Raw genomic sequence first — 24104 nt, 5'->3', positions numbered from 1 at the left:
GGGTAACCTGGAACTTTTTAAGTTTCTAAGAAACTGCTTCCTCTCCATCTCTCATTCTCAATCTATCACTGTATTAGACAGCTATTGCTACAATAATTCTGTGTAACAAACAAGCCCCAAATATAATAAAACCACATGCATTTATTTCTTGCTCAGTCTGTGAGCTGGCTATGCTCTGCTGGGAATAGCTGGGATTTGCTCCAAACTGTGGGTTGGGTTTGGGTATACTCCACAAGTCTCCTCATTCTAGGACCAGCACCTACTCCAAGCATGCTCTTCTCATGCAGATGACAGACATAAGAGACCAAGCCAAACATACAAGCACATTTAAAGTTTGTGTACATGTCTGTATTAGTTTGATAGGGCTGCCATAACAAAATGCCACAAACTAGGTGACTTAAAACAACAGAAATTTATTCTCTCACAGTTCTGGACGCTAGAAGTCCAAAATCAAGGTGTTGGCAAGGCTATACTCCCTCTGACGGCTCTAGGGAAGAATCCTTCCTCGCCTCTTCCTGGCTTCTGGTGGCTCCTGGCAATCTGGATGTTCCTTGGCTTACAGCTGCATCACTCTAATCTCTGCCTCCATCATCACATGGCCTTCTTCCTTGTGTGCATTTCTGTAACCAAACCTCCCTTTCCTTTCTCTTATAAAGGTATCAGTCATTGGATTTAGGGCCCACCCTAATCCAGTACAACCTTACCTTAACTTGATTACATCTCCAAAGACCCTACTTCCAATAAGGTCACATTCACAGGTTCCAGGTGGACATGAATTTAGGAGAGACACTATCTGACCCACTATAATGCCACATCTGCTACCAATCCTTTGGTCAAAGCAAATCACATGGCCAAGTCCAAAAAGCAATGAGGTGGAGAAGTACACTCTGCATATTCAAATGAGGAGTACCACAAGTCATATGGCAAAGTGAGTGAATGTATCATTCTATTACAGGGTGGGAGCAAAGAGTTGGAAACAATAATCCAACCTACCAGAGTTATTAGTACATGATGCTTCTTCAAATATTTTACATGACCATGGCTTATTTTCCAGTTCACATCTGGATTATTCGTGTGTGTTGAAGAGGGTGGTAATCTATCAGAGGAGAAAATAACATTGTTCTATCAATTTATTTTGGTACACAAAGTGTAAGTCAGGCACTTTGTTAAGCTCTCTGCAAAGAATGACAAGTGTTTCACTCTGGCATGACAATGATAGAAAATCCAAGCGTCCCTCTGATGTACCTCCTCTACTCAGCCAATTCCATATCTTAAGATCTGCTTCTTGATGTACCCCACTCCTGGTAACAAACTCAGTAACAGTTAGGGTTCTTTAAGCTGCATAAAATTGAAAATTCAACTCAAGCTATCTTTAACAATAATGAAGTATATTGGCTACCAAAACTGAATTCTAGCAGTAGAAGAGGCTTCAGGGTTAGTTGATCAAGGATATCATCAAAAACACATGTTACTTCCATCTTTCCATTCTGACACCTATCAGCTTCATCCCAAGGCTGATTGCCCTCATGGCTCTAGGATGCCCCCTATAGGAACTAGGGCTAAATGGCTACTCACTCATATCCAGTGAGAGGCCGACTTCCTGTAACTATGCTTCATAACAAGAAAGTTGCATTTCCAAACACTCTCAGAAAAGTTTTTTGTTTCTCACTGGATCAAATTGATTTGGGTCAGACTATCCGTAAACCAGGGCAGAAATAACCAGATTAGACTAATCAGAACTCCAAGGGCAGGGGTCAACCAGCTTCCCCTGAGGCCTATGGACCATGTCTGGGAGTAAATGACACCTGGATAAAATAAAGATTTAGTTAGGAATCAAAAAGGAGGGGGTGGCTGCTAAGATGACAACCAACACTTCCCGCTGCAATTGGTTCAGATTCTGGGAGGTGGGTACCTTAGGTGGAAGATACAATCACTCTGTTCACCAGAGAGGAATATTCCCACTAGAACATAATACATTGGCATTCCATTTATACATCTGTCTCTTGTGATTTGTTTACTTTAGTCAACTCCCATGTATTAGAACCATGCCTGACAAAGGTAAGGGCCAAACCCAATCATTGGACCAGATTACAATCACTCAGGTTAGGCTTCTACTCATCATTATGCCCTCTTCAGTCCACAACACCATGAATTAACTTAATCTGAATAAGAAGGAAAAGAAAATGCAAAAATCATGATTGTGTAATATGCATTAACAAACTGCAGCTACAAATATGCAACCACAGAATGAGAGAGTGATTCAAAAGCCAACACTGATAGCTATTTCTCATGTGTTTTGCTTATTCTATCAGTAACTTCTTCATATTTAACTTAAATTTCTTATCCTCCACTTTAAGCTTATTTCCTCTTGCTATTTCTTCAAGTGTTGTCAAACAGAATACATATTGTCATCTGTATCACATATGTACAAAAGCTCCCACTGAAGAGAAAAGGATTCAGTTCCCCATCAATAAATGAGCTCTCAAAATCCCTTCCAAGCCTGAAAGCCTATGAAAGTGTTACCTTGATTATTAGCACAAGTAAACCTGAAATATCCTAGAGTATAAATGTCAAACATTGAGCCTGTAGGCCAGCTTCAGCCTGCATAAGGTCATCATTCAATGACACAACCTCATTATAAACGGCTTTACTTCAGTTGGCATATTTTTCTTGTGAAATATTAGTTCAGCCCACCAGGATTTTTATCAGGGGAAATTTGTCCATGAGTAAATGTGACTTGACACTATTGTCCTGAGGAAATAAAATGGCATTTTTGAAAATGTAAGATTAATGCACTAAATGATTATTATTTACCCCAAACTAAGCCCTTGGAAGTTCCAGAAAAACTGATTCATCAACTGTCAGAAGCTGCAAAATACTGAAGGCAGCATCCACATTGCAGCTCAGTGCTGTGTGTGTGTGTGTGTGTGTGTGTGTGTGTGTGTGTGTGTGTGTGTGTGTGTGTGTGTGTGTGTGTGTGTGTGTGTGTGTGTGTGTGTGTCTTAAACAGCAGAGTCCTCCAAACAAACCAAACCTGCACATTGAGCAACATGGTATTCTGGTCCTGAATTTCTCAATCTGCTTTTCATACACTGTTACTCATAGTTTTTCCTGAGACTCTTCTAAGTTAAGGCAGGCTTTTTAAAGAACCAATTCAAATTGAAGATTGCTTTTTGCATGATGTCATCAAAAGGTGATGTCACTTTCTTTTCTCTCCCTTGTCTCAAGAAAAGTGGACACTAATGTTGGACTTAATGTCACCCGTAACACACAAACAGACAATCTCTACAGACAATGTCAGCCAACCTGAAGTTTCCAATTAAACTGTCAATGGAACCCTGAATAAACTTTGAGGGATAGGCTTTCTAACTCCCATGGGAAATTATGCATATTTTCAATTCTCTTCTAGACAATATTACAGTGATTGTTTCTTAACATTCATACTAAAATATAGCCTTTTACTTTATTTAAAGGGAGCCAATCAAAATTTCTAGGTAAAAATTCAAAGGAGGTTTTTGCTTATGATAAAACTCAAACCTTATCCCTGAACTCTTTAGTTATAAGCAGTGTCTCTTTTTATCAACATATTTGGCTATGTCAAGATCAGGCGAACTTTTCCTGGAGAGAATTCTCCGTACCCATAAACTACAGTGAGCCCTAGAACTATGGGAGAGAAGCTTCCTCCTTTTCTCACCAAAGCCTGTATTAGTCACCTACTGCTGAAATAAAGCTATGTAAGCAATCACCCCAAACTCAGTGGCTTAAAACAATAAGCATATATTTCTGACTCACAGGTCTGTGGATTGTCTGTGGTTGTGCTGGACTTTGCTGAGATTGGCTGGCCTTGGCTCCAGGTTATGAGTTAGATCAGGTTATTTCATGTGTCTCCTACTTATGGGATCAGTGTTTACACAGGCCATATTTTTCTTGTGGCAATAACAGAAGCCCAAGAGGGACCAACAGAAACATGCAATACCTCTTAAGGCCTTGGCTCAGAACTGGCACCATTGAAACTTCTGCTCACATTTCCTTGGCCAAAGCAAGTCACATGGCAAAGATGAACATGAACGGGATGGTGAAATGTACTCTCATAGTGGACCATGAAAAGTGTGGGGAGGGAAGGAAGAATTGTAAGCAAATACAATCTACCAAGATAAAGGGCTCTACCCCAGAGGGCCCAACATAAGCTTTCCGGTCACTTGTATGCAACCTTTTATGAATGTAACCAAAATGTCCATCAACAGATGAATAGATAAACAAAATGCAGTATATATGTACAATGGAATATTATTCAGCCTTAAAGAGGGAGTTCTGATACATGTTACAACATGGATGAACCTTGACAACATTCTGCTAAGTTAAAGAAGCCAGACACAAAAGGACAAATATTACATGAATCTATTTGTATGAGTTTCCTAGAATAGGCAAATTCATAGAGACAGGAAGTAAAATGGTGGTTGCCAGGGGAGAGGGGAGAATGGAGAGTTATTGTTCAATGGGTACAGAGTTTCTGTTTAGGATGATGAAAAAGCTCTTGAGATAGGTAGTGGTGATGTTTGCACAACAATGTGAATGTAGTCAATACCAATAAATTGTACACATAAAAATGGTTAAAATGGTAATTTTATGTTATGTATATTTCACCACAAAAAAAAAAGAAGAATGTGAATAAGAGGAATTAACATATCTGTGGCAGCAAACAATAAGCTCACACCTGGACTGGTCCATTTTATCCTCACAACCATCTTGGTGTAGGATTCATTCTCCACTCAGGAAGAGATCACATGCTGAAGAGGCCACTTGAAGGAATAGCCAAACCACAGAAAGAAGCCCAGGGACTTCCCTGGTGGTGCAGTGGTTAAGAATCCGCCTGCCAGTGCAGGGGACATGGGTTCGAGTCCTGGTCCGGGAAGATCCCACATGCCGTGGAGCAACTAAACCCATGCGCCACAACTACTGAGCCTGCGCTCTAGAGCCCGCGAGCCACAACTACTAAAGCCCGTGCGCCTAGAGCCCATGCTCCACAACAAGAGAAGCCACCGCAATGAGAAGCCTGCGCACCGCAACAAAGAGGAGCCCTCGCTCACTGCAACTAGAGAAAGCCCGCGCGCAGCAACGAAGACCCAACGTAGCCAAAAATTTAAAAAATAAATACATAAATTTATTTTAAAAAAAAAAGAAAGAAAGAAGCCCACATCTGTCTCTTCACACCAGAGTGAAAAAGGTCAGAGTTGGCAACGACTTTGAATTAAGTTGCTCTTTAGTAGCACTCAGCCTATAATTACACGCCTAAGACATTCAGTGCCACCTTCGCCAATAAGGTTACATTCCCTCAAGTGGTGTATGCTAACAGACACCAGGTTGCCCTACACAACTCTAAGATGTTATTATTTTAAATCTGGTTTTAAATGTACTATGTTACTAGAGTCTTAAAGAGGAATTTTACCTGAGGTATAATAAGTTGAACAAAAAACGTTGTACTTTATTAATTCTAAGGATTATTTTTCAAGTCACTAAGAATTGGCATTTTCTTTAAAAAAGGAAGACTTCTGTTGAATTTTTCCCTCTTACTTCAGTACTGAGGTTATTAGCAAGCATTCTGTATTACCTTTTAGATCTCAACCTCACTGTGTTGCCAAAAAGCATCTTCGATACAGGAATAATGTCAGTGCTTGATGTTCTTGGGGCTGGTTCTGTAGATACTGCTCTACTTAAAGGGCTGCTGTTTAATTCTGAGACAGAATTATAATTCAGGCCAGAAAGTGTAACTCCACATGTAATGATAATTTTCTACAGCCCTCTGCCACAGCTAGCACAAAGGAAATGGAAGAAATTCTTATGGAAAGGGGAAGTAAGAAAGGAGAGGAAGAGTACCTGGATTTCCATGTGAGCTTGTGCCTCATTCAGCCATCACTTGAGAGGTTTCTGCTACGAGACAGCAGGGCAATCTTTCTATTCTCTGTCCATTTCATAACAAACACTGATGAAACTTTAAGCTAATTCCTAAATACACTGTACTGCAGGTCTGCAAATTGAATGAGTGCTTCATCATTCAGTTATACAAAGCAATATGTGAACAGATACCTGAATAACACAATAGCCAGTAGAAATCGTAAATGTATTTTGACACTATCTTATGCATGCCTAGAATAGATTTTACTTAGTATACGATATAAAAGAGTGCCTTTCTTCATTAGAGAGAGAGGTGCTGGCACTGATATCTTGATGCACTGTTAAATGCTCTCTGCTTTCCTTACCTTCCATCTCCATCCTTCTCTATTCAGATTGGAGCATGAACCCTTAAGAGATCCTGGGGTTTCCTCTCCATAATGACAATCAACAAATTCCAGATATTTCTCTTTTTTTATAAATTTATTTATTTATTTATTTATTTTTGGCTGTGTGTTGGGTCTTCGTTTCTGTGCGAGGGCTTTCTCTAGTTGCGGCCAGCGGGGGCCACTCTTCATCGCGGTGCGCTAGCCTCTCACTATCGCGGCCTCTCCTGTTGCGGAGCACAGGCTCCAGACACGCAGGCTCAGTAGTTGTGGCTCACGGGGCTAGCTGCTCCGCGGCATGTGGGATCCTCCCGAACCGGGGCACGAACCCGCGTCCCCTGCATTGGCAGGTGGACTCCCAACCACTGTGCCACCAGGGAAGCCCCCTCAGATATTTCTATAGCTGTAAGCAACACTATAGTTCAAATGTAAATGCCACAGGGCAAGATAGAAGTTGTATAGAGGACAGGATAGTAATAACAATAGCATTTATTGACTGCTTACTATGTCAGGTACTGTTCTAAGTGCTTTAAAGCTATTAAGTCACTGAATCTTCACAATACCCTTATGGGGTAGATACTACTCTTATCCCGATTGTACAAACAAAGACACCAAGGTACAGAGAGGTTAGGTAGCTTGCCTAAGGCCACAGAGCTCCTAAGCCACACAGCTGGAATGCAAACCCAGGCAGTCTGGAGCCCTGTTCTAACCTTCGCACCACAATTCCTGTCTAAGGAGCAACGTATTCTGTAACCCTCCCAACATGTCTGTGTAGCCATGAAGCACAGTTTCGTCCAATGGAAGGAATCATTACACAGTCAGCATTCTTAAAGCAATAATTCCTGTTACCCATTACATCACATCAGCACTTTAGAATGAATACACACACACACACACACACACACACACACACACACACACACACATATATACATACACATAAAACTCTTCATCACCCATGAAATGTAGGGGAAATCCATGACAACATCAGTAACTCGGTTTGTGGTCAACTTCCTTAAGAACATGGCCATCCCTTCTGGATATTAACTGAAATGGGAAGAAAACACTGAAAAGGGAGCTATGGTTTCTTTTCTTAATGTTTCCATGAAACCTTTAAAATTCTCTTTTAATTAACAGTCTCAGATGAAACATGAATATGAAAAATATTTGATTTCTTCCATAGTCAATAATTCATTTGATTCACTGAAAATAGAGAAAGCTGGAATGCTTGAATAAAGGATAAATAATTTCATAAAATAACTTTTAACCATTAAGCAGAGCCTATACTTAAACATATAAATGTCTACTAGATTATATTTCTATAAGACTTCAAAATCCCCAGTAATTTTGAATTTATATTACTCAACTTCAAATTGTAATCTATGTGAAACTGTTTCAGTGTTATCATTATGTTTTAAGTAAAGTTTATATTTTCATTTTTACATTTAAGGACAGGAAAATATATGTGTATATTTTAATAAAATTTAACTGGAAAGATCCTTTATAATCATAATATTAATATTTATTCATATAACAGTAACTGAAATTTAGTGAGCATTAATGTGTCAGTCATTGGACTAAACTCTTTTTGTACATTATTTGCCTATACTTTGCATAACAGTCTTTTGAAGGAGGCATTATTATCTCCATTTTATAGATGGAGAAACAAAGTGTTTGAAAAGTTGTCATTTTCTCAAAGGTCTTTGCAATCACATCATGGAAAGAGCCAGGATTCAAGTCCATGTCTGGTGTCTCCAAAGACCCAGATATTAAATACTACGTTATACTACCTCAGAAGCCATAAAAGAAAGATGTGATTGATTTATCTAAAAATTAAATATTTCTGCATACTACCAAAAATCATTAACAAAATAAAAACAGAAACCACAAACTGAAAATAAAAATACCTGAAACATATATGTGAAAGAATCAATGTCCTTAACATATAAAAGGATTCACACAAATCAATAAAAAAATAAGCAAAAGAAAAAAAAAGTTCATATGGCAAATATATTCATGGAAAGCTTTTACACCTAAAACAAAAAGTATAAATTATACTGATTTATCACTTTTATCTCATAAGATTACCAAAGATTCCAAGGATTGATATACCAAGTATTGTTAAGGATATAAAGAAATAAGCATGCTCAAATACTGCTAGAATAATGTGTGGAACTATAAACATAACAGAAACACACAATTTACCAAGATCTAGTTTACAGTTTTAGCATGTCATTTAAAAACTATGTTTCATGTGAAAAAAGCAAATTATGTCATACACACACACACAGTATGATTCTCAATTTCGAGAGAGAGAAAAAAAGTTATTTTTTAGCATAGAAAAGTTCTGAAAGGCTCTAAATCAAAATGTTAATGAAAGTTGCTTATTTTGGGGTTAATGGGATTATACATGATTTTATTTTTATTTTACTGTATCTTTCAATATTATGTAAATTTTTTAAATATTATGAACTAATTTTAAAATTACACACACACACACACACACACACACACACACAGAGTAACCAATCAATATAGCTACTGAGGCAAACATTCTTAATGGTAGCCACTCTTGGAGCTGTCAGTTCAAACCCATTCCACTCTCTTTCTTGCCCTGATGTTTTTGGGTGGCAATGTGCCCAGTCCCAGGGATGAAAAATGATAGGTCTATGCCAACCATGGAAATCTCATTCCCCTTTGCTAGTAATTAGTCTAAGGATAGTCACGTGACCCAGTTCTGGAGAATGAGACATAGAGGAAGTTTGTTGATAGCTTCAGGTTAAGATTTCTCCCTAATAAAGAGAATGGCAAATACAGAAAGCACTTTAGTTACTCATACCTCCCCTACTTGCTTTCATGCTTGGAATGCTGTTTATGAGGATGAGATATTTAGAGCTGTGGCAGCCATCTGGAGACCAGGAGAGATGTCACTGACACATTGAAGAGGCAGAATGGAAAAGACAGGACTCAGCTCAGGTGCTTGGTGATGTATGTGAGCCACTGAAACAATTCTGGAAGTGCTAACTTCCGAGTTTTGTATTATGGAGATTAGTTAAATGTCTTTATTGTTTAATACTCTGTTGGTGGGGCATTTTATTGCTTGCAACCAAATATATCGTGTTTCAATAGTTCATATAAAATGAAGATATATAAACATGTAGGTTTTAACTACATAAATACATAAAGATACATACATAGATCCCATTACTTCCTGTTTTCTGAAGAGTCTTAGTCTTATGTCATCCCTCTCATATATAAAACCTCTTCCTCTCAACTGGATACTTCTCATCAGCTTTAAGTTCTCTGCATCATCCCAAACCTCCTTTAGCTGCATTTCGCACTTCATACTCTGTCCACTTCAAAGCCAAGCTCTTTAAAAATGCTTCTTCTATCCGCCTGCCAACGCAGGGGACATGGGTTCGAGCCGTGGTCCGGGAAGACCCCACATGCCACAGAGCAACTAAGCCCGTGTGCCACAACTACTGAACCTGCGCTCTAGAGTCCATGATCCACAACTACTGAGCCCGTGTGCCACAACTACTGAAGCCCACGCACCTAGAGCCCGTGTTCCGCAAAGAAGAGTAGCCCCCGCTCGCCGCAACTAGAGAAAGCCCGCACGCGGCAACGAAGACCCAACACAGCCAAAAATAAATAAATAAATAAATAAATTTTAAATGCTTCTTCTACCCAACATCTCCATTTTCTCAACTCCTACCCCTCAACCCACTCCAATCCATCTACATTCATCACTTCACCAAAACAGTATTTGTTAATTTACTTATGAACTATGACCTTAATGTTATCAAATCCAATTTAACTTCTTCAGTTTTCTTCACCACTCCCTCTTTATTGAAATACTCTGTTCCCTTGGTCTCTAGTCTTCTTTCTATATTTGGGTTTTTTGTTTTTGTTTTGTGGGGTTTTTTTACCCCTCTAGTCTTTCTCAGCTTCCTTTGCCATCTCATAAACTCATCCTCCCCTACTAGCGCACTAAATGCTGGTATTCCTCAAGGCTTATTCCTAGACCCTTTACTCCTCCCACTTTATATTCTCTTTTATTAATGTCTTTGGCATCGATTGTTATTTATGTGCAGATAACCCATAATATCTCACACCCATAAATCCAATTATTATTGGATAATTATTTTTAATTATCTCAAAGGCATCTCAAGCTCAGCATCTGTACTTGTGGTCTTCTGCTCAAATCTGGACTTTTTCCCGTATTCCCTGTCTCAATGATTGGTACCAACATTGATCCAGCTATATAATCCTGAAATCTAAGAGTAATCCTTGATACCTGCATTTGTCACCACCCCCAAACATAATTCATCATTAAGTTCTATTTTTACCTCCTAAATATTTCTAAAATTTAGTCACATCTTTTTATCTCTACCACTACCGTTCTAACTAAACTATTATCTACTCTCAGCTGAACTATGTAATAAATTCCCAACTGATCTCCCTTCCATTCATTCTTGAATCTCCTCAATTTGTCTCCACACTGTAGCTAGTATAACCTTCCTTTAAACTCAATTCTGATTATATCACTACCTTGCTTAAAACTCCTTAGTGACTTGTTCTTAGGATGAAGAATAAAAGCCTTAACTTGATCTGCAAGGCCCTGAATGGTATGGTTCTTATCCTCTACAGCCTTGATTCCCATCATGCTTACCACCACACTTCCACATTTCTTAAGACTCTCATACCCCAAGCTCACTCTACTACAAAACTTTTATGCATGTTCTTCTACCTAAAATGTTCTTACCTGTCCTCTATGTGCAGGTAACCCCTACTCATCCTTCATATTTTAGTTTAATACTCATTTCCCTGACTTCCCTCTCCAAACTTAAGTTCTCCTAACGTAATCTCTTATAGTTTAGAACCCTTATGACAATTATAGTAATACACTGAAGCAGACTGTAGTAAGACTATTGGTTATCTTGCTAACTGCCATTTCACTTCATCATTCATGTCTACATGATGAATATCTTTGTTCAGATATTGGGCACCTGTGTTTCAGGAACCATTCCCTAGCCCCAGGGTGTAAATATTTTCTAGCACAGATCAATCATGTCAATTCTAGTCTCTCTACCAGTGACTGGATTAGGAATGGGCATGTGAAGCAACGCTTGCTAATGAGAAGTAAAAGGACATGGAGATGGGGTGGGGATTACTGGGAAAGAACAAGATAGGACTCATCTCTTCCTGTCTTTGGATGATATTATAAGAGAATATGATGCTTAAGAATGTTTCAGCCATTTTGTGACCATGAGAAGAAAATATAAGTAACACTTTTGGTTGTGTGTTATGTGGTAGGTTGAATTACTGATCCCAATTCTTCATTCCTCTATAATAGACATCCACACCCTTACCAAGTCCTCACGGTGAGAGGAGTGATCTTCCCTGCCCCTTGATTTTGGGCTTGTTCGTGTGACTTGTTTTGGCCAGTGGAATGTTAGCAGACATGATGAAAGCAAAGGCTCACCATGTGCTTTCATGGTTTGGCTGGCTCTCTTTTTCTCTCCAGTGATCCACCATGAGAAAAGCATCCCCCAGGTAGCTGCTTTCCCTTTAAGCCTGATATCAGAATCAATACATAAAAAGTAGACCTAAGCTTAATCCACACCCTAAAGCAGAGTGACCTCTGCCAGTTCATGGACCCACAATCTAAAGCACAGCTGCCCCAGCTGACCTGCAGAATTGTGATCATAAGTGCTTATTGTTGTGTGCCATTGAGTTTTGGGGTGATCTATTACGGAGCATTACTCTGGCAATAGCTGGCTGATGCATCAGCAAAAGCATCCTAACTGCTGCAGACATTAAATAATCATATAATTGAATATAATTCTTCCTCACTAGATTACAAGGTCCAGAGGGCAGCAGTTGTGTCTGTTTTTGCTCTCCATTATATCCCAGCACCTAGCCCAGTAGATTGCAAAATAAATATTTATTGAATGAATATTATTAATGAGAAAGAAAGGCTGAAATAATGTACTCCAAAAATGTTAAAATCAGATGATAGGATAATAAGTAATGTTTATATCTTCATTCTTTTCTATATTATGGTAATACTTTACTGTAATAATGCTTTTGTTTAATAATCATGAATTGCTTTTATAATCAGGAATAAAAGCAAAAAAAAAGCTATTTCCACTAAGAAGAAAATATATAATTACTTGGAAAGAAATACTAACATGGGTCAAAAAAGGAGTCATTTGCATGAGTTAAATCTACATATAGTTCCAAATTCAGGCGGCGGTAAATTTACACAACGGAGATGAATATTTAGGTGTCAGGAGAGTAAATAAGGTCTTGGTTGGCACCAAGATTTAAGAACCTGGCTGAGACACGCTGCGCTTTGCTTTGCTTTACTTCCTGGGATCAGAGAGAAATGTCTGAGGTAAGCCAATAAAAGGCACAGAAATTTAGGGAGACTGGACCAAATGGAAATGGCTGGTAAGCTACTTGTTATTGATGGAATCTCTCCCTCACACTCATTTTATAAACTTATAGTGAAAGTTTCCTGAGGATATCTCTCCAGCCACATCTCCTTACCTTCCATCTCCCTCTATTTCCAATCTCCTTTCTCTCTGCCTTCACCCCACCCTCTAAGGTAGGAACCTTGCTCTCTTCTCAGGATCCTTCAGACCCCTCCTGGTTTCACTTGGTTCCTTTGATGACTGGATCTCATGTTTCAAGGATGCAGCAATCAAAAGCAAGGAACTAGAGGGCAGACAGCCACACGGATCATTCTTTAAAATATAGCACTGGATGAAACCTAAAAACTAAGAAAAAATTCAACGTATTGTAGAAGATAGCTTATATAAATTTAAAATGTATACATTCACATGTATCTATTAGGTTAAGTTACATATATAAGGACATGTATTAAACATTTGAAAGGGCACCTAATGGGAGAGAAGATTGGGTGTGGGAATATAGAATAAATGGTAGAAAAAAGGAAGGAAGAACAAAATGAGAGGGCACATTTGTAAAAACAGAAAACAGATTTCACTCCAAATGTTTTAAATGAAGGGGTGTTAATGATGGGACTACCTACAGCGGTGTGAGAAGAGTGAAAGTTTAAAAAAAAAGGACAGCGAAGGTGTATTGGTTTTCTATTGCTGCTATAACAAATTGCCATAAATTTAGTGGCTTAAAACAACATAAATTTATTATCTTACATTTCTGTAGGTTACTGGCATAGATCTGGCTAAAATCAATGTGTCAGCAAGGCAGCAATCCTTCTGGAGTCATCAAAGGAGAATTTGTTTCCTTGCCCTTTCCAGCTTCTAGAGGTTGTCCACATTCCCCGGCTCATGGCTCCCTTTCTCCATCTTCAAAACCAGCAGCATCTAATCTCTTAGACCCTACTTCCATTGTCACATCTCTTTCTGACCACAGTTGCTTTTAAGGACCCAGGTCATTAGACAGGATCTTTCACTCTATGAACTGCTAATTTAACTATGAGCTGGATTCTGTTATGAATCTCTCTCTAAGAAGTATTGCTTCTAAGACCATTACTCCCTATCCTCTGATCTTGTTATTTTTAGAGGACACTTGGCCCCCTTTGATATCCACTTCATTTTATATCCAGGCTATAAATTCCTCCTTAGGCACAGTTCCTGTCTGGTTTTGAAGCTCTGAAAAATCTCATCATAGCTAGCTAGAAAGTAAAATTTGATAGACGCTGCCAAAAAAAAATAAAAAAAGGAAAAACTCTTCCTGTTGTATACACCATAGGTCTAAGACCATTCTCAGAGCCACTTTTGCTTCACTCAAAGGCTCTGAGGGTTTGGAACGATTCCCACATGCAGAACAGTGACTCTGAGCGGCATCCAGCCTGCAACAGCTGGTTCTGAGATTTTTATACATCCAAAGGCTAGGAAACTCAAAATCAAGACCAGGTTAAGGCTGGGATGGGGCGGGGGTGGGAGGAGGAAGAAATAGGGCATCCACTCTGCATGCTGAAATCTGAAAGAAAACAGAACAAAGAGCCAGAAGATCTTAGTTCCAGCTCAGCCTGAGACAAACTTGAGCAAGTCTTGTAATTAGTAAGTGGCTTATTGGTTTATATCAGGGTGTCTACCATTCAGCCCATAGAGAAGATTGCATTTATTTTGATTGAGCCTTTACAATGCACCAGGAACTGTAAAAAGCCTATTTAATCCTTCTCAATAAACATGAAGTCATTTCTATTGTTATCTCCACTTTAAAGATGAGGGAGAATTTGAGAGTTTAAGTGATTGAGGTCCAAATTAACACAGCTAAGTGATGGAGGCAGAATCCTCAAACCCCGGAGCCTAAGAGTTTAACCATTATACGATAAAGGCAATCCAGTTGACCCTGGGAAAGATTCCTCCTGAGCTTTTAGTGGAAAAAAAATAACCAACAAAGAAAGAAAGAAAAATCCAATGCCTAATTAGTTTGCTCACATAAACAACAGACTAACGTTCCACACGTAAAGAATTTTTCAAGTTTGATCTAATATGGAAAAACTGAGTTCAACTGCCACAGAAATGGCACTGGTAATAAAGGAATTATTAGAATGTTATATTTATTTTTTTTGGAATGCCTTTATTGAAGTATAATTTAAATAGCATAAAATTCACTTATTTTTAATGTACAATTCAATAGTTTTTAGTAAATTTACAGAGTTGTGCAGCCATCACCACTATTTAATTCCAGAACATTTCATTATCCCAATTATACCAATTAGCAGGCACTCCCAATTCCCCAGCCCACCCAACCCCCACCCCTGGCAACCACTAATCTGCTTTCTGTCTGGACATTTCATATAAATAGAATCATACAATATGTGGTCTTTTACTTCTGTTGTCTTTCATTTAGCATAATGTTTTTCAAGCTCAGTCATGAGGGAGCATGTATTAGTACCTCATTCCTTTTTATTGCCCCATAGTATTCTACTGTATGGATAGACCATATTTTGTTTATCCATTCAGCAGTTGATGGACATTTGGGTGGTTTCCCTGATGGCTAATCATGTTGAGCAGTTTTTCATGTGTTCATTGGCTGTTTGTATAAGTATCTATTCATATCCATTGCTCATTTTAAAATTGGGTTATTATTTTTACTGTTGAGCTGCAAGAGCGCTTTATATATTCTAGATAAAATTCCTTTATTAGATACAGGATTTGAAAATATTCTCCCAGTCTATCACTTGTCTTTTCATTTTCTTAATGGTGTCTTTTGAAGCACAGCGTTTTTACTTTAAGGAAGTCTGATCTAAGATCATAAAGATTTACTCCTCTGCCTTCTTTTAAGACTTTTGTAGTTTTAGCTCTTATAGTTAGGTCTGCGATCAAGTTTGAGTTGATTTTTGTGTATGATGTGAGGTAAGGGTCTACATTCGTTCTTTTGCAAGTGGCTATCCAGTTGTCCTTATACCATTTCTTTGATCTAAATATCTGTCCTTATGCCAGTACCACAGTGTCTTGACTACTCTAGCTTTGCACTAAGTTTTGAAATCACGAAGTATAAATTCTCCAACTTTGTTCTTCCTTCTCAAGACTGTTTTGGCTATTCTGAGTCCCTTGCATTTCTATATAAATTTCAGGATCAGGTTGTCAATTTCGGCAAAAAACCCAGCAAGCTGGAATTTTGATAGGAATTGCATTGAATTTATGTCAATTTGGGGAGAATTGCCATCTTAATAATACTGAGTCCTCCAATCTATAAACATGCAATGTCTCTCCATTTATTAAGATCCTCTTTCATTTCTATAGGCAATGTTTTATAGTTTTCAGTGTAGAATTCGTGCTCTTTTGTTACATTTATTTCTAAGTATTTTCTTCTTTTTTATGCTATTGTGAATGAGATTGTTTTCTTAATTTAATCTTTTGGATTGTTTATTGCTAGTAAATAGAAATACAATTAATTTTTGTATATTGACGGTATATCCTATGACCTTGCTTAAGTTGTTTGTTAATTCTAACGGTAGCTTTTGTGCATATCTTAGCATTTTCTATATACCGAATTGTGCTGTCTGCTAATTAGGATAGTTTTACTTCTGCCTTTTCAATCTGGATGCCTTTTACCTCTTTTTCTTGCCTTATTGCGCTAAGCCTTCAAGTACATGTTGAATAGGAGGTGGCAATAGAAGAAGAAAAACTTGCCTTGTTCCCAGTCTTTAGGGGAAAGCATTTAGTCTTGCACCATTAAGTAGGATGTTAGTTGTAGGGTATTTGTACAGTCTCTTTATATGGCTGAGGAAGTGTCCTTCTATTTCCAACTTGTTGAGAATTTTTATCATGAATGGATGTTGGATTTTGTCAAATGCTTCTTCTGCATCTATTGAGAAAATCGTGGTTAGAATTATTTTCTTTTTCCTTTTGATTGAAAATAGAAGGTAGGTGCACGGCTTTCACTGCAACATTTGTAAGAAGAATTTATACTATTAAATTTGCAAATAAGAGGTTCACTGCATAAGAGATGGAGGAACTTATCAAAAATCATTAATTCATTCATATCAGTGTCCTTACTGAACAGCTATTTGACAGATAAGTGAATATATGCCACTCAGCAAATCTCTTTAACAAACATATGTAATCCAGGAATCCAAATTAATTCCACAGATTAATTTTTTTTCTTATCAAAAAGCTCTACAGGGGTGGGGGGAGGCTGCCTTGGCTGTTTAGTCAAGGAAGTACAAGTTTTCACACTGAAACTGATTGAGCAAATTGACATTAAAACTGCATTTATTTTGTATAGATTCCATTGAGTTCAGTGTAGTTTAGCAGACTTTAAAAATTATAGACCTATTAGGTAGAAATAAAATTGCAATTTCAGAAGAGATTCATTCACTTTTATGCATTAAATTATACTTTAAATTTCTACAGCTTTCTTTGAAAGGCAAGCCTCACAATGTATCTGAATTATTAAGCATCTGTCCTATAAGAGTGGCTCCGTTTCAAGAGGAACTGTTTAGGCTGAACATGAACTATGCTCCCTTAAAAAGATATGCAGTCCCTGGAATTTGAAGATGTGTATTATTTCCAGGATTAAACTGAAATTTCCAACCATGTGGCCATACCATTGCTCCATATGACTTTGAAAAATGCATTATATTTCATAAAAGTATAATAGCAAAGATGAGAATTACCAGTCATGCAATCATTCAACAAAAATTTACTGATCACCTACTATGAACCAAGCACTGTGATAGGCACCAAAAATACAATGGTAGGCAAAACAGAAACAACCCTTAAGAAGCTTACATATTAACAAGGGAGACAGATACTTAATAATTGCATAAATAATTATAATTACAATCATATATGGTAAATGCTATAGAGGAAACATTCAGGGTACTATCAGAGAGAATAATTAGGGGGATCCAACCTAGTCTGGAGAGGTGAGGGACATACTCCCTGAAGAACAGGCAGTTATGTTGAAATCTAAAGTATAGGGGTTTATCTGGAATACTCTTCCCCTTCCTTCCATCTGACTTACCACTTCCATTCCCCTCTTTGCTCCTTGCTAAGAAGTGTAAAGGTCATGAGATAGAAGGAGTGTGGTTCTTTCGGAGTTGAGAGAAGGCCACTATGGCTGAAACTATTAAGCCTGAGTTTTGAGAAACTCCAAAAGGTAAAGATAAGAAAGAAAAAGAGGAGCCAGGAAAAGTCACCAAGAAGGAGTGATCAAGACAATCTGGTGTCATAGAAAGCAAGGAGTAGAATATTTCAAGAAGGAAGAATGACCCAGCTCCTAGAGAAATGGAAATAAAAACACAAATAAACAAATGGGACCTAATGAAACTTAAAAGCTTTTGCATAGCAAAGGAAACCATAAACAAGACCAAAAGACAACCCTCAGAATGGGAGAAAATATTTGTAAATGAAGCAACTGACAAAGGATTAATCTCCAAGATTTACAAGCAGCTCATGCAGTTCAATAACAAAAAAACAAACAACCCAATCCAAAAATGGGCAGAAGACCTAAATAGACATTTCTCCAAAGAAGATATACAGATTGCCAACAGACACATGAAAAAATGCTCAACATCATTAATCATTAGAGAAATGCAAATCAAAACTACAATGAGATATCATCTCACACCAGTCAGAATGGCCATCATCAAAAAATCTAGAAACAATAAATGCTGGAGACAGTGTGGAGAAAAGGGAACCCTCCTGCACTGTTGGTGGGAATGTAAATTGATACAGCCACTATGGAGAACAGTATGGAGGTTCCTTAAAAAACTAAAAATAGAACTACCATACGACCCAGCAATCCCACTACTGGGCATATACCCTGAGAAAACCATAATTCAAAAAGAGTCATGTACCAAAATGTTCATTGCAGCTCTATTTACAATAGCCAGGACATGGAAGCAACCTAAGTGTCCATCATCGGATGAATGGATAAAGAAGATGTGGCACATATATACAACAGAATATTACTCAGCCATAAAAAGAAATGAAATGGAGGTATTTGTAGTGAGGTGGATGGAGTTAGAGTCTGTCATGCAGAGTGAAGTAAGTCAGAAAGAGAAAAACAAATACAGTATGCTAACACATATATATGGAATCTAAGGAAAAAAAAACAAAGGTCATGAAGAACCTAGGGGCAAGACGGGAATAAAGACACAGACCTACTAGAGAATGGACTTGAGGATATGGGGAGGGGGAGGGGTAAGATGTGACAGGGTGAGAGAGTGGCATGGACATATATACACTACCAAATGTAAAATAGATAGCTAGTGGGAAGCAGCCGCATAGCACAGGGAGATCAGCTCGGTGCTTTGTGACCACCTAGAGGGGTGGGATAGGGAGGGTGGGAGGGAGGGAGACGCAAGAGGGAAGAGATATGGGAACATATGTATATGTATAACTGATTCACTTTGTTATAAAGCAGAAACTAACACACCATTGTAAAGCAATTATACTCCAATAAAGATGTTTAAAAAAAAAAAGAAGGAAGAATGATAGGCTGTACTGAATGCTACTGAGAGGTCAATTAAGATAGGACTGAAAAGTAGTCATTGTGTTTAGCAATATGGAGGACATTATGACCTTAACAAAAGCAGTTTTGGTAGACAGTAATCAGGCAAAAGACCAGAGGGGAGTGGACGGAAGAGTGAATTAGTCACTATAAGGTAGGCATTGCTGTTGTAAAAATAAACTCCAAAATTTCACTGGTTTAACATACAAAACTTTATTTCTCACTTATTAAGTGTTTCTGCTACAGTCACTCAGTAATCTAGGGTGACATCCTAAAGTTGGACCATCTATATAATATGCACCTGCCCCAGTAGTTGTGGCAGGGGAAGAAAGCATGAAATTCATTTACTCATTTATAAAGTTTTTGGTCCATTGGCCAGACTACTCACATGGTCCCAACTAAAAAGGAGCCAGAAAATGAAGTTTTCCATGTGACAAGGAGGAGAATCAGCTACTGGAGACCTCTAGTAATATCTAGATAGATAGATAGATAGATAGATAGATAGATAGATAGATAGATAGATAGATAGATAGATAGATAGATACAAAATAGGAAATAAGGAAACAGAGACAGCGAGTATAGAGTGCCATTTTAGGAAGCTTAGTTTAAAAAAAAAGAGAGAGAGGATGAAAGTTAGACAGGGATATGATGCCCAGGGAGGTAGGATGTGTAGGGGGGTATATGTGCCTTTATGTGTATGTCTTTTGTGTGTCTGTGTGCTTTGATAGCATTGTCTAAATCAATTTTAATGTTTAGGAAGAATCCAGCAGAGAAAGTGATACACTAAAGACGCAAGAAAGATTAAAAAATAATAAAATGAAGTTTCCCCCAGAAAGCAGGAATAATGAAATCCAGAAGACAGTAGACGGTTTGACCTTTGATATAACCAGGAGCACTTTGCCCATTGTAAAAGGAAGGAAAATGAGCAATGATTTAACATGCAAGTAGAATTTGAAATTTCATGGCCTGGAGGTTAAGGGAGTTCCCTTCCAAAGGTGTTTATTTTCTGTATGACGTGTGAAGCAAAGTTATCCACTAAGAATGAAAGGAGAGTGGGAATGGAAGAGTTCATCAGAAGCTTGAAAAAGATAGAAAAGGTGTGAAATGTGATTTCCAAGGGTGAAAGATGAGCAAGTAAGCTTGCTGGGCAGTGTTGAAGGCCTAGTTGGGATTGGTGATAAGTTTATCATGATAATTTATTCTGTTGTGGAATTCCTCCAGCAATGGTGAATTTTACAACTGACCGTCATGGAGGTGACAAATAATTGAGTTGACCTAGGAAATACTTTTGCCAGGTGATAGTGGCTGAAAGAAAGGGGAAAATGGTAGTTAAGAATATTTACAAGGGAATGATTTTAATGGTGAGAACCATCTAATCTATACCAGATAAAGAGGGAAGTGAGGTTGGGAGGAGGATGGTATATAGGGGAGAAAGTGGAGAGGTCAGTGGATTGAGGGACTTTAAGAACTGTTACAGTAGGTGTATTTGAGCAATAAGCTGGAAAGGTAGGAAGCTGTGAATAGACTGAGATGTTCAAAGAGTAAGTGTGGAGATGGTGTGGTTTTCAGTAATGATGGTGTCCAGGTGACTGTGGAATTGGGTGGCTGGAGGACAGTGGGTGAGATAGTCGTTGAATATGAAGAGCTCAAAGAACTGAGCAGCCAGGGTATTAGATGAGTCCTCCACAGGACATTTAATTTACCCCCAGAATAATGGGGATGAAAATTGTGACACAGGAGCTAAAATCTTTAATAAATGAGGAGGAGAGTACACTGGAGGTTAACAGATGATCCCAAGGAAAAAAGGGAGAGTATGATACACCCTCAAAAGAAATGGGGTGAGAGCAATGGTCTAGAAGTGACAAATGAATCTGAAAGTACTTTAATTAAGCTCTTCTGAAGGAAGGTAGATCCTATTCAATCTGTAAAATGTCAAGTTTCACATCAACTTTATCAAAAATTGATTAATGACCAGCACTTGACCTAGAAATGTGTGACTTTGTAGGAATAAAGTTGATTAAACTACTTTTGGTCTACTTTGGCATTTATATCAAAATCCACATTTTTATATAGCTAACAATCTATGCTTCACTGTTGTTATTTAATTTATTCAATTTAAAAAATTCATGCAGCTGTACCCATTTAGATTGTGATCACATGGGCACTGAATTCCTTGCGTGAACTCACTACTCTTATTCATTGTCTCTCTCACTCAAAAAAAGTATCAGAATACAAGGAATGCTCTTAATCTTTTTAAAATTTATAAGTAAATACTTCTCAAAACATTTACACCTGAAGTATGTACTAGTAACACATTACTTGCTTCTAAACTTACAGTTAGGGACTTCCCTGGTGGTACAGTGGATAAGATTCCAAGCTCCCAATTCAGGGGGCCCGGGTTCGATCCCTGGTCAGGGAACTAGATCCCACATGCATGCCGCAACTAAGAGTTCCCATGCCGCAACTAAGAGTTCCCATTCCACAACTAAGGAGCCCATGTGCCACAACTAAGGAGCCCACGTGCCACAACTAACGAGCTGGTGAGCTGCAACTAAGGAGCCCGTAAGCCACAACAAAGACCAGGCGCAACCAAATAAATAAATATTAAAAAATAAAGGGGATTCCCTGGTGGCTCAGTGGTTAAGCATCCGCCTGCCAATGCAGGGGACACGGTTTCGAGCCCTGGTCCGGGAAGATCCCACATGCCGCAGAGCAAGTAAGCCCGTGCGCCACAACTACTGAGCCTGCTCTCTAGAGCCCATGAGCCACAACTACTGAGCCCGTGTGCCACAACTACTGAGGCCCGCGCACCCAGAGCCCGTGCTCCCCAACAAGAGAAGCCACCGCGATGAGAAGCCCACGCACCGCAACAAAGAGTAGCCCCCGCTTGCCTCAACTAGAGAAAGCCTGCGCGCAGCAACGAAGACCCAACGCAGCCAAAAATAAATTTAAAATAAATAAGTAAATAAATTTATTTAAATAAATAAATAAATAAAATAAACACGTAGGGGCTTCCCTGGTGGCGCAGTGGTTAAGAATCTGTTTGCTAATGCAGGGGACATGGGTTCAATCCCTGGTCCGGGAAGATCCCACATGCCATGGAGCAACTATGCCTGCGTGCCACAACTACCGAGCCTGCGCTCTAGAGCCCATGAGCCACAACTACTGAGCCCGCCTGCCACAACTACTGAAGCCCACGCACCTAGAGCCCGTGCTCCGCAACAAGAGAAGCCACCACAATGAGAAGCCCACACACCGCAACAAAGAGCAGCCCCTGCTCGCCGTAACTAGAGAAAGCCCACGCGCAGCAACGAAGACCCAATGCAGCCAAAAATAAAATAAATTAAATAAATAATAAATTAATAAGTAAATAAATAAATGAACTTACAGTTAAATATAGGACCCCAATATGTGAAGACTCTTGGAGCTACTTATCTAGACCCCTCAGGCTATTCCTGTGAAACTCCCTTTGTTGTTCCTATTATCCCATATGAAGATGGAGTTGGATGAGGTTAGAAAGTACTACATAGGCAAACTTTTACAAGGGTCTCTCTGTTCTCTAGAGCTGGCCTATGCATGCCTATAGCTAATTATTTATGATTATTATTTCCTTTACCTACAATAAGACAGAGACTTCATCTCAAACTTTGTCCTTAGACATGGTTCCTTTCGAGAAACTCAGAAGTGTAACTGACTTTGGTATGGCTTTCAATTGTGTCCTTTGAAACACTGTCATTTAATTTTATTTTCATGAAAAAAATGATGAATTGGATTTAAAATGGGAAATCCTAGGGTAGTAACGGCTTCCTGCCTCCCCATCCCCTGTTGATTGCCTCAACCTCACTCCCACCTCAATAAGCTCTCCCTTAAACTTTCTTCTAGTTAAATCCCTCTGAGAGTACCACTTATTCCCTGCTGGGACCTTGACTCTGCCCTTACTAAAGAATTCAAGTTGTGTTGAGTGTTCTCCAAACTCTACTGACCCAGACAGCTGGGAGCTTACAAACCAGTAACGACAGATCAAAATGTGCTCCACAAAGCACTAGTTCTGGGGAGCACCCTGGCCAGGTCTGTGGTGCTGAATTCCACTTAAACCTCATAAAAAACTAAGCACGTGTGCCCAAAGACTGGTCTTCCTTATGCAGTTGCAATGTCACTGCACATGGGTGATGCCTGCTCTTTACCATATACACAGCAGACAAAGGAGAAAGATGGTGCTGGTGGTGTAAAAATTGTAGCCAGATGACAGATGATGGTGATGTGGTTTGCTAAAGACAGATTTTACAACCATACATACAAGGTGATGTTTTAGGGTGATATATTTGGGAGCATGAAGAGCTTAGTCCTGTGACCTGGCCGAATCTCTCTCCAAATATTTCATTACCACCAACCAGAGCAAGTTTCCTGCTAGAAACTGGGGAAGCTCAAAATTTCTGCTCACCAAACATCCCTCCTCAGCCCGCTGTCTCCTGGTATGCTCTGCTGAGGATGTATCTTTTGTGCTTATCACAGGAACCATGACTTCTACAAGATTTATGTGTCAGAGGGTTCATTTCCACAGAGCCTTCGACCCAGTCCTTTGTGAGATGTTGCAAGCTCGTTGGGAAGCTGTTAAAGGTTATTAGGGAAAAACAGGCAGTATGGTCAAACATATCTGGAAAACACTGTGTTAAACAAAATGAAGCAGTTTTCTGCAGAAATACTCAGAAGGTTTGATATGCTATGTGCATTGCGAATCTGATATGCAGGGTTTCCCAGCCTGCGCGTAACAGGGAACCTTTTTGTCAAAAGAACACACGTGACACATCGGGCAACACTCTCCTATGGTTGGAAACATTGTGGGTGATGGGGCAGCGGGGGCGCTCT

This window comes from Balaenoptera musculus, chromosome X (assembly GCF_009873245.2).
Source record: "Balaenoptera musculus isolate JJ_BM4_2016_0621 chromosome X, mBalMus1.pri.v3, whole genome shotgun sequence".
Classification (NCBI taxonomy): domain Eukaryota; kingdom Metazoa; phylum Chordata; class Mammalia; order Artiodactyla; family Balaenopteridae; genus Balaenoptera; species Balaenoptera musculus.
The sequence above is the reverse complement of the archived record's forward strand: the minus strand, read 5'-3'. Positions refer to the sequence as shown.